The sequence below is a fragment of the Ranitomeya variabilis genome, chromosome 3, assembly GCF_051348905.1.
Source record: "Ranitomeya variabilis isolate aRanVar5 chromosome 3, aRanVar5.hap1, whole genome shotgun sequence".
In the NCBI taxonomy this organism is placed as follows: domain Eukaryota; kingdom Metazoa; phylum Chordata; class Amphibia; order Anura; family Dendrobatidae; genus Ranitomeya; species Ranitomeya variabilis.
The window spans coordinates 417741609-417753769 of NC_135234.1; positions in this window are offsets into that span (position 1 = coordinate 417741609).

Genomic DNA, 12161 nt, shown 5'->3' on the forward strand with positions numbered 1-12161 from the left:
GCTCTAGAGCCGTGCCGTTTCTAGCAGGGGTATGGCAGTATGCCCTACGCTGCCGTCATCTGCCACTGTCCGCCCTCACCTTCCACAGGGAGATGGACCATTATGAAACCTGCCATATGGCGTTCACTTCGCAGAAAGTTTCAGTGGCACTTTTCTCCTTGGAGTCTTTCCGTTTTGTCACACTGCTGTTGTGATTTCTGCTATCACAGACCTGTGCCTTGATTTTCAGCAGTGCGAGCCTTGGCTATTTCTCTCCACACAGGGTTGCTAGAGCCCTGGCATATCTCCTGCTCTCTGGCACTCGCTCTCCATCTCCCTGCAGCCTCCTCCGGATGCAACCATTACACTGCTCTAAGCAGAGATGGGAGCTGCTCCTACCCACTTCACGACTGCAGTGTTCGGACCTAACTTCCAGCTGGATAAGAGTCCGTATTTCCCAGCAACTTCTGCTGTGGCTCAGTCGATAAAGAATCTGACCACATATCGCAGGCGCAAAGGTTTGAACTCAGGTGCACAACAGAGAGTAGAGTTTAGTCTCCCTGTTGTCAAGCCCACTGTTCTACCTTCAGGAGAACGAGCACAGCAGGACATACTTCAAGACAGACTCCGTGCTGCGGCTTACTACACAGAAGCTGTTATTCTGCCTAATGCCGTCAGGTATCATGACCTAGACCACAACACAGAATCAACTCTCTCCTATACCCTTCTCCAGGGTTCTCTCCATGCTGATTTAGTCGCAGGATACCGAAAGCCGATCGCAGCTGTACTCTATCTGCCATAGTCGCAGGATATTGAGAGCCGATCGCAGCAGTACTCAATCTGCCATAGTCACAGAATACTGAGAGTCGATCGCAGCAGTACTCTTTCCGCCATCCCGGTTTCACACGTACTACCTTCCAGGTACAGTACGGTATTTGACACTGTCGTATCTTCAGCGGATCAGACGTGTCCCGGATTGACCACTGCAGTGGTACTGGCGTTCTGTACTATATTCAGGTAAGGCTACGTTCACATTTGCGTTGTGCGCCGCAGCGTCGGTGCCGCAGCGCACAACGCAAACAAAAACGCGGCAAAACGCAAGCTAAAACGCTGCGTTTTGCGCCGCATGCGTCCTTTTTGGCCGAAAGTTGGACGCAGCAAAAATGCAACTTGCTGCGTCCTCTGCAGCCGGACGCGGGCGACGCATGCGGCGCAAAACGCAAGTGCGACGCATGTCCATGCGCCCCCATGTTAAATATAGGGGCGCATGACGCATGCGGCGCCGCTGCGGCGCCCGCCGCTAATGTGAACGTAGCCTAAGTCAGACGCACTCTCCTATTCCTACCGTACGATTGCAGCAGTACTCTGTCCGCTATCCAGGTTTTAGATGTCATCTTCCAGACACATTTAGTCAATACCTGCCGTCTTTCCAGTGGTTTAGATGTGCCCGAGATCAATATCTGCATGGGTCCTGATCTTTTGCCCCAGAGTCAGGTGAGTCAGAAACTCCCTCTATCACGCTCTTAAGGGTCCTTTGCAGCATCTGCCTAGGCTCTCCTCTAGTCTCTCAGAGAGAGGTGCCCGGTATTCATCACTTCTGGCCGCTTTCAGGTGAGCCAGAGGAGCAATTTTGACCGTGTGTTTCATGGTCAATAACGTCTGTGGTCTATTAACAGCTATACAGAAGATCTGCCACGTACCATAGGGTGGATCTCAGTGCCACAGGGTGGACCTCAGTGGCAGCATAAGTGGCCAGTCCATTTTCAGGTAGGTCGGACACGCCGGTGTCGGGTTCCGACCGGTTGCAGTTTTTTCTTCACGCACTGGGCCTTAATTGCGTGTTGCACTCTGGAGGCCTTTCCTCTCCGTCTGGTTATTTGGGCCTACCACTAACAATAGGTCTATCTGCACTATCAAGTGCGTTATTCCTATCATATGTGATTACAGTATTATACGGTCTGGCTGTCTCTTTTGGAGTCAGAGCCCTTATAATACCTTGACTCATGATGTTCGCTGCACTGTTCTAGAGGTCCTTGAGTTACCTCAATACAGAGCTTCCTATTTAGGTGTCAGTACTTACCTCTTCTTTCTTACAGACACTGGATCAAACCTCGAGCATCTCCGGGTTTTCATTTCCGACCAAGGCAGGAACAAGTTCTTCCACCTCTGATAAGAATTGGATCCTACTCTGTGCAAGCATCGTCAAGTGTAGAAGGCTGCTCCACGCCTGGATCCAATAATGGGGTTTCAGTGATAATACGTTCCTTCCTTCAGCAGGATTCGTATCCTTTTCACTGTTATCCTCGTTTGTGTGGTGTCTTATACTTAGGTAAGTAGATCCACACACTACAATCCTCTCCCCGTTCCAGAGGGTCCGGGACGGATAGGGTCACCCATGTCGTCATAGGTAAGGATCTTCCCTTTGGCAGTCTGATCTTTTTCTGGGGCCTATGTACCCCTTCCTAGGGCCAACTTTCCATGGAATGACATACTCCAGGTTTTCCATGGACTCTCCTCCTTTGATGGCTCATATCCGATTGTGCCTATCATTGCCCATCTTGTGAACATTTTCCAAAGTCCCTGTTAACCATCTTCATCCCTGTACGCTTAAGTTTAGCTTCCTGATGGATCTGAGTCCGCGGAGTCGTCTGGTAGTCTCCTTTCTATCTACTTTGATGGGCAAGAGATGGTCTCTTCAAACGATTCTCCCTTTCTGAGTCATTTTGTTGATGTAGCAGAGTCTACAATGCTGGGTTGAGATCCAGGATTTCACCCGAGGTCCCCTTCAGTACGTCCTCATCGTTTTTGCTCTAGCAGGTCCCCAGTACCCTATTCTCAAGTCCTTTCTTGTCATTTCAATGTAATAGTTTTTTCTGGGTTTTCTTTTGGAATCCTTAACCCAGCCGTTCCAAAGAGGGAAGCGGCTCGGTTTCCTATAATTCCTCCCTCTTGACCCTACTGTGAACTGGACCTCTTCTCTGTCTTTGGACCCTCCGGTTTCCAGATTTTCCACCAATACAGTCCTCCTCTCCCAGAGAGAGCATCCCTCTAGGATACCTACGGCAGACTAATAACCCATGGCAAAGTCGACCATTGAAGTGTCCGTCGTTACATTGTGCCCTGCCTTTGTTTCCACCTGGGCAGCAAAGTTTATAGATGTATGGGCTAAGCTGCTCCATCAGGGCACCCTTCATGGAGTCCGATCGGAGGAAATCGCTGTCCTTGCGGACTAATTTAGTCTTGCAGGGAATTACATGGAATCCGCCCCGGCGGATGCCGGCGCAGGTGCTGCTTGGACATCCAGCAATATCGTGCCAATCCAAAGGTCCATTTTGCTTAAGGCGTGGCAGGACTTATCCCCTAGAAAGTCCCTCGCCAGCTTGCCTTCCGAGGTTTTCCGTCAGTTTGGCTACAACTTGAACCAATTATTAAAGAGGTTATCGGAGGGACGAGTTCTCTTCCTCAAACTAAACCTCGTTGTTCTCCTGGGACCGCGTGTGCTTTCCTTTATTTTATGAAAGTTTTTATCCAGGTCCTCTTTTTTTTTTTTTCTTCAAGACATCGGACATTCCTGCTTTTTTGTGAGGGGCGGGCCCATTTTCGTTTTACTTCTTTTCAGGCTCTCAACCTCTTCCAGAGTCTGTGTCATCAGTTTTGTACATTCTGTGAATCACAGGTTCAGTGCTCTGCCCTTACCTTGCCCAGGTTCTCCATGGCTCGGTCCATCATTCTCGATTCCCTTTCTTTCGTCCTGCTTGGACTCATCCTTCGTAGCGTTCGCTCATCACGCTACCGGGTCAGGGCGGGGTGCATCTTTCCAGCTAAGGCCGCTTCTCCCCCTTTTCAGTATACGGGCTCGGCGTAGAGAGGCCCTCCGGCCTCCAAATCAGCGTATACCCGCAAAATCCAGTCAGCAATGTTTAGATTTCCAGGTCAGAGCAGAGCTCCTCCTTCCTGGTTTAAGGCGCACTCTACCCGGGCAGTGGGCGCCTCCCGGCAGTGCACATATAGGGCCACTGCCTTGCACCTCTACAGACTGATGTTCGGTCCTCCACATATTCGCGAAATTTCCATGCCTAGCTTAGGCGTATGCCGGCTTAGGTAGGAAGACCTTACAGGCGACGGTGGTCAGTTCCTTTGACCTAGTTTGGAGTTGTCTGTTTTTCCCACCCCAGGGACTGCTTTGGGACGTCCCATGGTTCCTGTGTCCCCCAATGAGAGGCGATGGAGAAAACAGGTTTTTTGGTTGCTTACCGTAAAATCTGTTTCTCGGAGCCTTCATTGGGGGACACAGTACCCTCCCAAGTTGAACAGCTCTGTTTATTGTGTTATACTGTTAACGTGTTATACCGTTAACGTTTGAGTTCTTTGGACACTCTTTGAGTGTTCCAAACTGTTGATCTGTAGAGCGCTGCGGAACTTGTTGGCGCTATATGAATAAAGTTTATTATTATTATATTATTCTTGCTCTTTTACACGTTGCATTCTCCTACTGCTTTCTCACTAACTGAATATCCTACTTCCTGTCGGTAGGGTGTACACTGCAGAGGAGGAGCTAACTTTTTTATTTGCATAGTGTCAGCCTCCTAGTGGCAGCAGCATACACCCATGGTTCCTGTGTCCCCCAATGAAGGCTCCGAGAAACAGATTTTACGGTAAGCAACCAAAAATCCTGTTATATGCATTTGGATAAAGGCATGACACTCCCCATCTGGTATCCAGGGGATGCCAAGTTAACTTTAAACTAGAGAGCAATAGAATACGTTCAGAGACAGATCTAAGAAACAGTTTTCCATTTTGCTTGGGGATCTTGATCTCCACCTTCCGGACCTGTCCATCTTGACTTGGGAAGACTTTTGTTACTAATCCTAGAGGCCACTCGTTCCTTTTAGACTGAGTGTTCTTTACTAGGACAACATTTCCAGGTTCCATGTCTGGCTTACTAGCTTGCCATTTGTCTCTTGTCTGTAACCTAGAAAGGTATTGATTTCTCTAGTCACCTTCCACAACGGCATATGGAGGTTGTCTCTTTGCCCTAATGGGGAACAGGAAATACAGAGAGGTTAAAAGGACCTCCCACTTGCCAGTGTCTTTCCTGTTCCCCATGGGACAGGGAGAGGTGTTCCATGTGCTGCAGTACCTCTTACAGGCTTTGCCTGTTAGCCAGGTAGCTGGCGTTCGCTCCTATCCTCCTCTGGTGCTGCTCCCGTCGTCCTGCGTGCAGGTACCTCGGGACCCCTTCCCGGCCTTCCCGCGCCCCCAAGAGGGCAAAGCAGGCCTGGGATCCCCAGCCAGGCTCCTCTCCGAGCTTTACGGCTTCTCCTCCATACTGCTCAGCTCGGCGTTCCGGAAGTGACGTCAGCGGTCGAGCGCGTCACCTCTGGTTTTCGTATCTTCCTGAAGCCGGTACTTCCGGGTTTCGCCGGCTGGCGTGTCAGGCCTGATGGCGTCCGACACATGGATCCTGGAGGGGGAGTGTACGATCGCTGGAGGCAGGTGCTGGGACAGAGGTCTATAAAATCATGCTGAAGTCACCACTGAGGTAAGGCTAAATTCCCTCAGTATGGATGGCTCTTCATGCCCTGCGTCTGCAGAGCCCAGCGCTACCCCTGCTACAGTGAGTGTATGCAGGGATGGGATCCGGGAGGTAGTACCTTTAGGGGGTTTATATGTCCTCACTCCTCTCTCCCTTTCTATTTTAGGGAGAAAAGTCTACCCCAAAGCTGCCTATAGAAAGAAGTGCCCGGTCTGTAATGCTAAATTCCCTCCTCACTGGGATAAAAAAACTCTACCAGCCATGCACTGACAGGATAGTAAAAGCCGAGCAACCATCTCTGCTAGATGAAATACGCTCTCTTGTTAAACAGGAGGTACAATCTTCCTTGGCAGCTTTTACTCCTCCATCTCCACCACCACATTCCCCAGCTAAAAAGAGGAAGATTCAGGTTGTGGAATCTGATTCTGATTCAGACCTCTCTCATACCTCATCCGTTGGTTGGGAAGATCCAGTATCCCCTAAGGCTGAGGTCAGAAAATACCTCTGCTCCTCAGATTATATTGAGGATCTAGTGTCTGCTGTTCGTAACACTATGGGACTAGAAGAGGAACCTGAACCACAGGATACAGGATCAAATGTTCGGTGGGCTCAGATCAGAGAAAAGGGTGGGGTTCCCAGTACACGCTAGCATCATTAGTATGATTGATCAGGAATGGGAACTACCAGAGAAACACCTTAGCACCCCTTCAGAAATGAAACATAGATTTCCTCTAGAGGGTGAGTTTGTTAATTGTACATTCCCAAGGTTGATGTTCAGGTGGCTAGAGTTGCCAAGAGAACAGCGCTCCCTTTTGAGGATTCTTCACAATTGAAGGATCCTATGGATAGGAAGATTGAAAGTCTCCTGAAGAAGTCATGGGAAACTTCTACATCTGTCCTTAAGGCTAACATCGCCTCTACTTGTGTAGCTAGGGCCCTCTCCCGCTGGCTAGAAAAATTGGAAACTCATATCTCAAGGTACCTCATGAGGCGAGATGTTACATTCGCTCCCTATTCTACATAGGGCTACTGGTTTCCTGGCGGATGCTTCTCTGGAATCTGTTAGAGTTGCCGCCAGATCCCTAGTGCTTTCCAACTCTGCCAGAAGAGCTCTCTGGCTTAAAATATGGAGTGGTGACATTACTTCTAAAGCCAAATTGTGTGCCATACCCTTTAAGGGAGAATATGTCTTCGGTCCGGTCTTAGATGAGATTCTTGACAAAGCTACTGACAAGAAAAAGGCGCTCCTGGAGCAAAAACCACCTAGGAAACGGTTTTTTTCGTGCCCCACAGTCTCAGCCCTCTCAAGCGAGAGGTAAAGGCAAAACCGGCAGATGGAGCTACGCAAAAGGTAGAGGGAAAAATATTTTTGTTCCACAACAGCAGCAGCAGCAATCCCAACAGGACAAACAATGACTCTGACCCGGTGGGGGAAGACTCTCAAAATATGTGGGTCAGTGGGAAAACATCACCAGTTCCCACTGGGTTCTCAATGTTCTCAAGGAGGGCCTATTGATAGAGTTAATTTCCTCCCCCCCTCAGGGTCTAAAAATTACTACTCTTCCAACATCAAAAGATCACAATTTATTGACATTATGAAATCAAACGTGATCTCCCCAGTTCCACAATCGGAATGGGGGCTAGGACATTATTCCCGATTATTCCTGGTACCCAAACCATCAGTGGACGTCCATATCATTATAAACTTAAAGGGTCTAAATCAACATGTGAAATCGCAAGTTCAAGATGGAGTCTGTAAAATCAGCCATTCCTTTGATAGGGCATCATTCCTTTATGGCAACCATCGACCTAAAGGATGCATATTTTCACATTCCTATTCACCCAAGACACACAAAATATCTCAGGTTTGTGATACAGGGGAGTCGTCAAGTGGAGCACTATCAGTTTGGAGTCCTTCCCTTCGGCATTTCATCAGCACCGAGAGTGTTCTCCAAGATAATGGCAGAGGCAGTGTCATCCGGAAACAAGGTGTCTGTATAGTGCCCTATCTGGACAATCTCCTGATAGTAGCTCCCACCGAGATGACCCTGATATCCCATGTGTCAACCATTTTAGAGATATTGAGGTCTGTGGGTTGGATTCCAAATTTTAAAAAATCCCAGCTTCAACCCTCAAAAACCAGGAAATTTTGGGGAGTAGTTCTGGACTTGGCAAAACAAATGTCCTTTCTTCCAGATGATCACAGACTACCATTAGTAGTAAAGATCAGAAAATTCAAAGAGATGAGATCTCCTACTCTGAGAGGCAATGTCGCTCTTAGGGTATGTGTTCACGTTCAGGATTGCATCAGGATTTGGTCAGGATTTTTCATCAGTATTTGTAAGCCAAAACCAGGAGTGGAACAATTAGAGGAAAAGTATAATAGAAACATATGCTCCACTTCTGCATTTATCACCCACTCCTGGTTTTGGCTTACAAATACTGATGTAAAATCCTGACCAAATCCTGATGCAATCCTGAACGTGGACACATACCCTTAGGCTCCATGACAGCCTGCATACAGTCGGTGGCTTGGGCTCAAGCCCACTCAAGAATCCTTCAAGCCCACATTCTAGACAATTGGGATGGTCGTCTTGGCACTCTAACCAAAAGGATTCACACACCAGGGCGAGTGAAAGCATCCTTAACATGGTGGATGAATTCCAGAAACCTCCTCAAGGGTGTGAGTTGGATTCAGTTTCCTCTAACCACGATTAAGTCAGATGCCAGCAAGAGGGGTTGGGGAGCCATGATAAACCATGTTCCTTATCAAGGTCTTTGGGACCAGTCGATAAGAGGGAAATCGTCAAATTTCAGAAAGCTCAAAGCGGTGGAAGAGGCCCTGTTAGCAGCCTGTTAGTCGTCATATTTCTGGACAACATATTCAGATATAGATATATTCAGACAACATGACCACCTTGGCTCATATCAAGCACCAGGGCAGTACAAAATTCATCAGCCTAAAGAAAATCTCCGCTCAAATTTTTTGTTGGGCCGAAAAACACTTACTGTCCCTGACGGCAATTCACCTGAAAGGTGCTGCCAATATTCAGGCAGATTACCTTAGTAGTCAGGACATTCACCCCGGCGAATGGAGCCTGGATCATCAAACATTCAACATGCTAGTACGCAAGTGTGGTCTCCCAGAAGTCGACCTCTTTGCCTCTCACCAAAACGCAAAGGTCAAAACCTTCTTCTCCTTGAACCCAAGAGGCAATCCCAAAGGAGTAGATGCCTTAGTCGAAGATTGGCATTTTCATCTAGCCTACGCGTTTCCACCAATCCCAATTCTTGCAAAGGTTCTACGGATAGAAAGGACCCCGACTATTTTGATAGCTCCATTATGGCCCAAAAGAAGTTAGTTCAACTTGATCATCCAGATACAGGTGGATGGGCCGGTAATGTTACCAGTAAAGGACAATCTCTCTCAGGGACCCATTCTCCACTCAGACCCTCAAAGATGGAACTTAGCGGCGTGGTTACTGAGGCCTAGGTACTGAAAGCAAAAGGGTTATCAAACCCTGTCATAGCTACCCTGCAAAAGTCCAGGAAACCAGTAACAAACGCCATCTACAATAAAATCTGGAAAAAGTTTTCATCCTTTTGTCTACCTAACCTTCCAGACCCTCTCAAGCCAAATATACCTAGGATATTAGATTTTTTACAAAAAGGCTTGGAGATCGGTCTTAGACCCAGTACTCTGAAGGTCCAGGTCTCTGCGCTCAGTTCTGTCTTTGATCAAGATTTAGCAGGTCATCGCTGGATCAAAATTTATGACCTCAGCAATTAGAATGAACCCTAGAAAACAGGTCATAGTTCCTCCATGGGATCTCAATGTGGTGCTCCAAGGTCTTATAGGTCCACCTTTTGAACCTTTGTCTTCCTGTTCGCTACAAAATTCTGCGAGCAATGTTGATCATACGCTCCCACACGCTTCCCATATGAGATGAGTGGGGATTATCTTTAGGGACATCTCTGTGATTTTGGAGGGCCTGCAGAGTCTGTGTATAAGCCTTACGCTGGACACAACGGATGATAGCATGAACTCATCCACTGAGTAAGCTTTGCGACAATGATGCCAGACTTTGCATAGAACTGACCTTGTTTGTGTAACTTCAAAAGATCTAACAACATGAATCAGGCAAGCTAATGCTCTGTAAACTGACCTCCAGGTTGAGAATCTGAGGAAGTGGCTGGAATCAAGGTGCCTTTTGGTAACTGTTGTGTTAAGTGTAGAAACTTGAGACCGGATCTCTACATCTCATTCGGGCTCGAAGAGTTCATGTGTATGTATCTCTCGAGCAGTGGGTACTGGTTGATATAGAAATGCAGGCCCGATGAGCCAGGTAATGTCTTTAAGGCATGATGCCGATACCACTCTGGTTGCATGGTCTGCAGAATTTTGGTCAGATGGTACATATCTCCACTGACAAGGCTGTGAAGACTTCCTAATTCTGAGTACTCGGTTGTTTACATAGATGTATAATCTCCTAGTCTCGTTATTATTATTATTATTTATTGTTATAGCGCCATTTATTCCATGACGCTTTACATGTGAGGAGGGGTATACATAATAAAAACAAGTACAATAATCTTAAACAATACAAGTCATAACTGGTATAGGAGGAGAGAGGACCCTGCCCGCGAAGGCTCACAATCTACAAGGGATGGGTGAGAATACAGTAGGTGAGGATAGAGCTGGTCATGCAGCGGTTTGGTTGATCGGTGGTTACTGCAGGTTGTAGGCTTGTCGGAAGAGGTGGGTCTTCAGGCTCTTTTTGAAGGTTTCGATGGTATGCGAGAGTCTGATGTGTTATGGTAGAGGGTTCCAGAGTAGGGGTGATACGCGAGAGAAATCTTGTATACGAATGTGGGAAGAGGAGATAAGAGGGGAGTAGAGAAGGAGATCTTGTGAGGATCGGAGGTTGCGTGTAGGTAAGTACCGGGAGACGAGGTCACAGATGTATGGAGGAGACAGGTTGTGGATGGCTTTGTACGTCATGGTTAGGGTTTTGTAGTGGAGTCTCTGGGCAATGGGGAGCCAGTGAAGGGATTGACAGAGGGGAGAGGCCGGGGAATAGCGGGGGGAGAGGTGGATTAGTCGGGCAGCAGAGTTTAGAATAGATTGGAGGGGTGCGAGAGTGTTAGAGGGGAGGCCACAGAGCAGGAGGTTGCAGTAGTCAAGGCGAGAGATGATGAGGGCATGGACTAGGGTTTTTGCAGATTCTTGGTTGAGGAATGTACGGATTCGTGAAATATTTTTGAGTTGAAGTCGGCAGGAAGTGGAAAGGGCTTGGATATGTGGTTTGAAGGAGAGATCAGCGTCAAGGATTACCCCGAGGCAGCGAGCTTGTGGGACTGGGGAGAGTGGGCAGCCATGTACTGTGATGGATAGGTTCGTTGGGGGGGTCGCGTGAGATGGGGGAAAGATGATGAATTCTGTTTTGTCCATGTTAAGTTTCAGAAATCTAGCGGAGAAGAAGGATGAAATAGTGGACAGACATTGAGGGATTCTGGATAGTAGGGAGGTGATATCTGGTCCAGAGATGTAGATCTGTGTGTCATTAGCATAGAGGTGATACTGAAAGCCATGAGATTCTATGAGCTGTCCCAGGCCAAAGGTGTTAATGGAGAAGAGCAGGGGCCCAAGGACTGAACCTTGTGGGACTCCGACAGATAGGGGGCGAGGTGAGGAGGTGGTGTGTGAGTGGGAGACGCTAAATGTCCGGTCGGTTAGGTATGATGAGATCCAGGAAAGGGCCAAGTCTAATGCCAAGGGATGAGAGGGTCTGTAATAATAGGGAATGGTCCACTGTGTCAAAGGCAGCCAACAGGTCGAGGAGGAGGAGGACAGAGTAGTGTCGCTCTTGGCGGTTAAGAGGTCATTGGTGACCTTAGTTAGGGCAGTTTCAGTGGAATGGTGTGACCAGAAGCCAGATTGTAAGCTGTCAAAGAGGGAGCAAGAAGAGAGATGGGAGGACAGTTCAAGGTAGACGTGTTGTTCCAGTAGTTTGGAGGCATAAGGGAGAAGTGATATAGGGCGATAGCTAGATACAGAGGATGGGTCAAGAGAGGGCTTTTTGAGGATAGGTGTGATGGAGGCATGTTTAAAGCTTGAGGGGAAAACACCAGTTGTTAGTGATAGGTTGAAGAGATGGGTTAGGGTTGGGATGAAGACTGTGGTGAGGTTTGGGATGAAGTGGGATGGGAGTGGGTCAAGTGCACAGGTGGTGAGATGCGATTTTGAGAGTAGAGTGGAGAGTTGATCTTCTGTAATGGTGGAGAAGTTGGTTTTGAAGGTGGAGGGCTGGGAAGTCGGGAGGAAGGGCTCTGGGGGTTGTTGACCAAAACTGTCTCTGATGTTATCAATCTTCTGCTTGAAAAATTAGGCAAAGTCTTCAGCTGAGGAGACGCCACATAATCTATCTGGCATACAGGCCGGAACCTTTGTTCTCTCCTCTCCGACAGTGGGAAACTGAATTTGGGTGCACTGTCTGCCGGAAAACAGGAAGTACCAACATGGAGTCTCGGTGCCCTGGCGCTATAAAACTGAGGTAATAGCATCACACTTCAACCCTATCACATCTTATCGAGAAACATGAAAAGAAATCGGGCCTCCTGATGAGCCAGAGAGGCGAAACGCGTT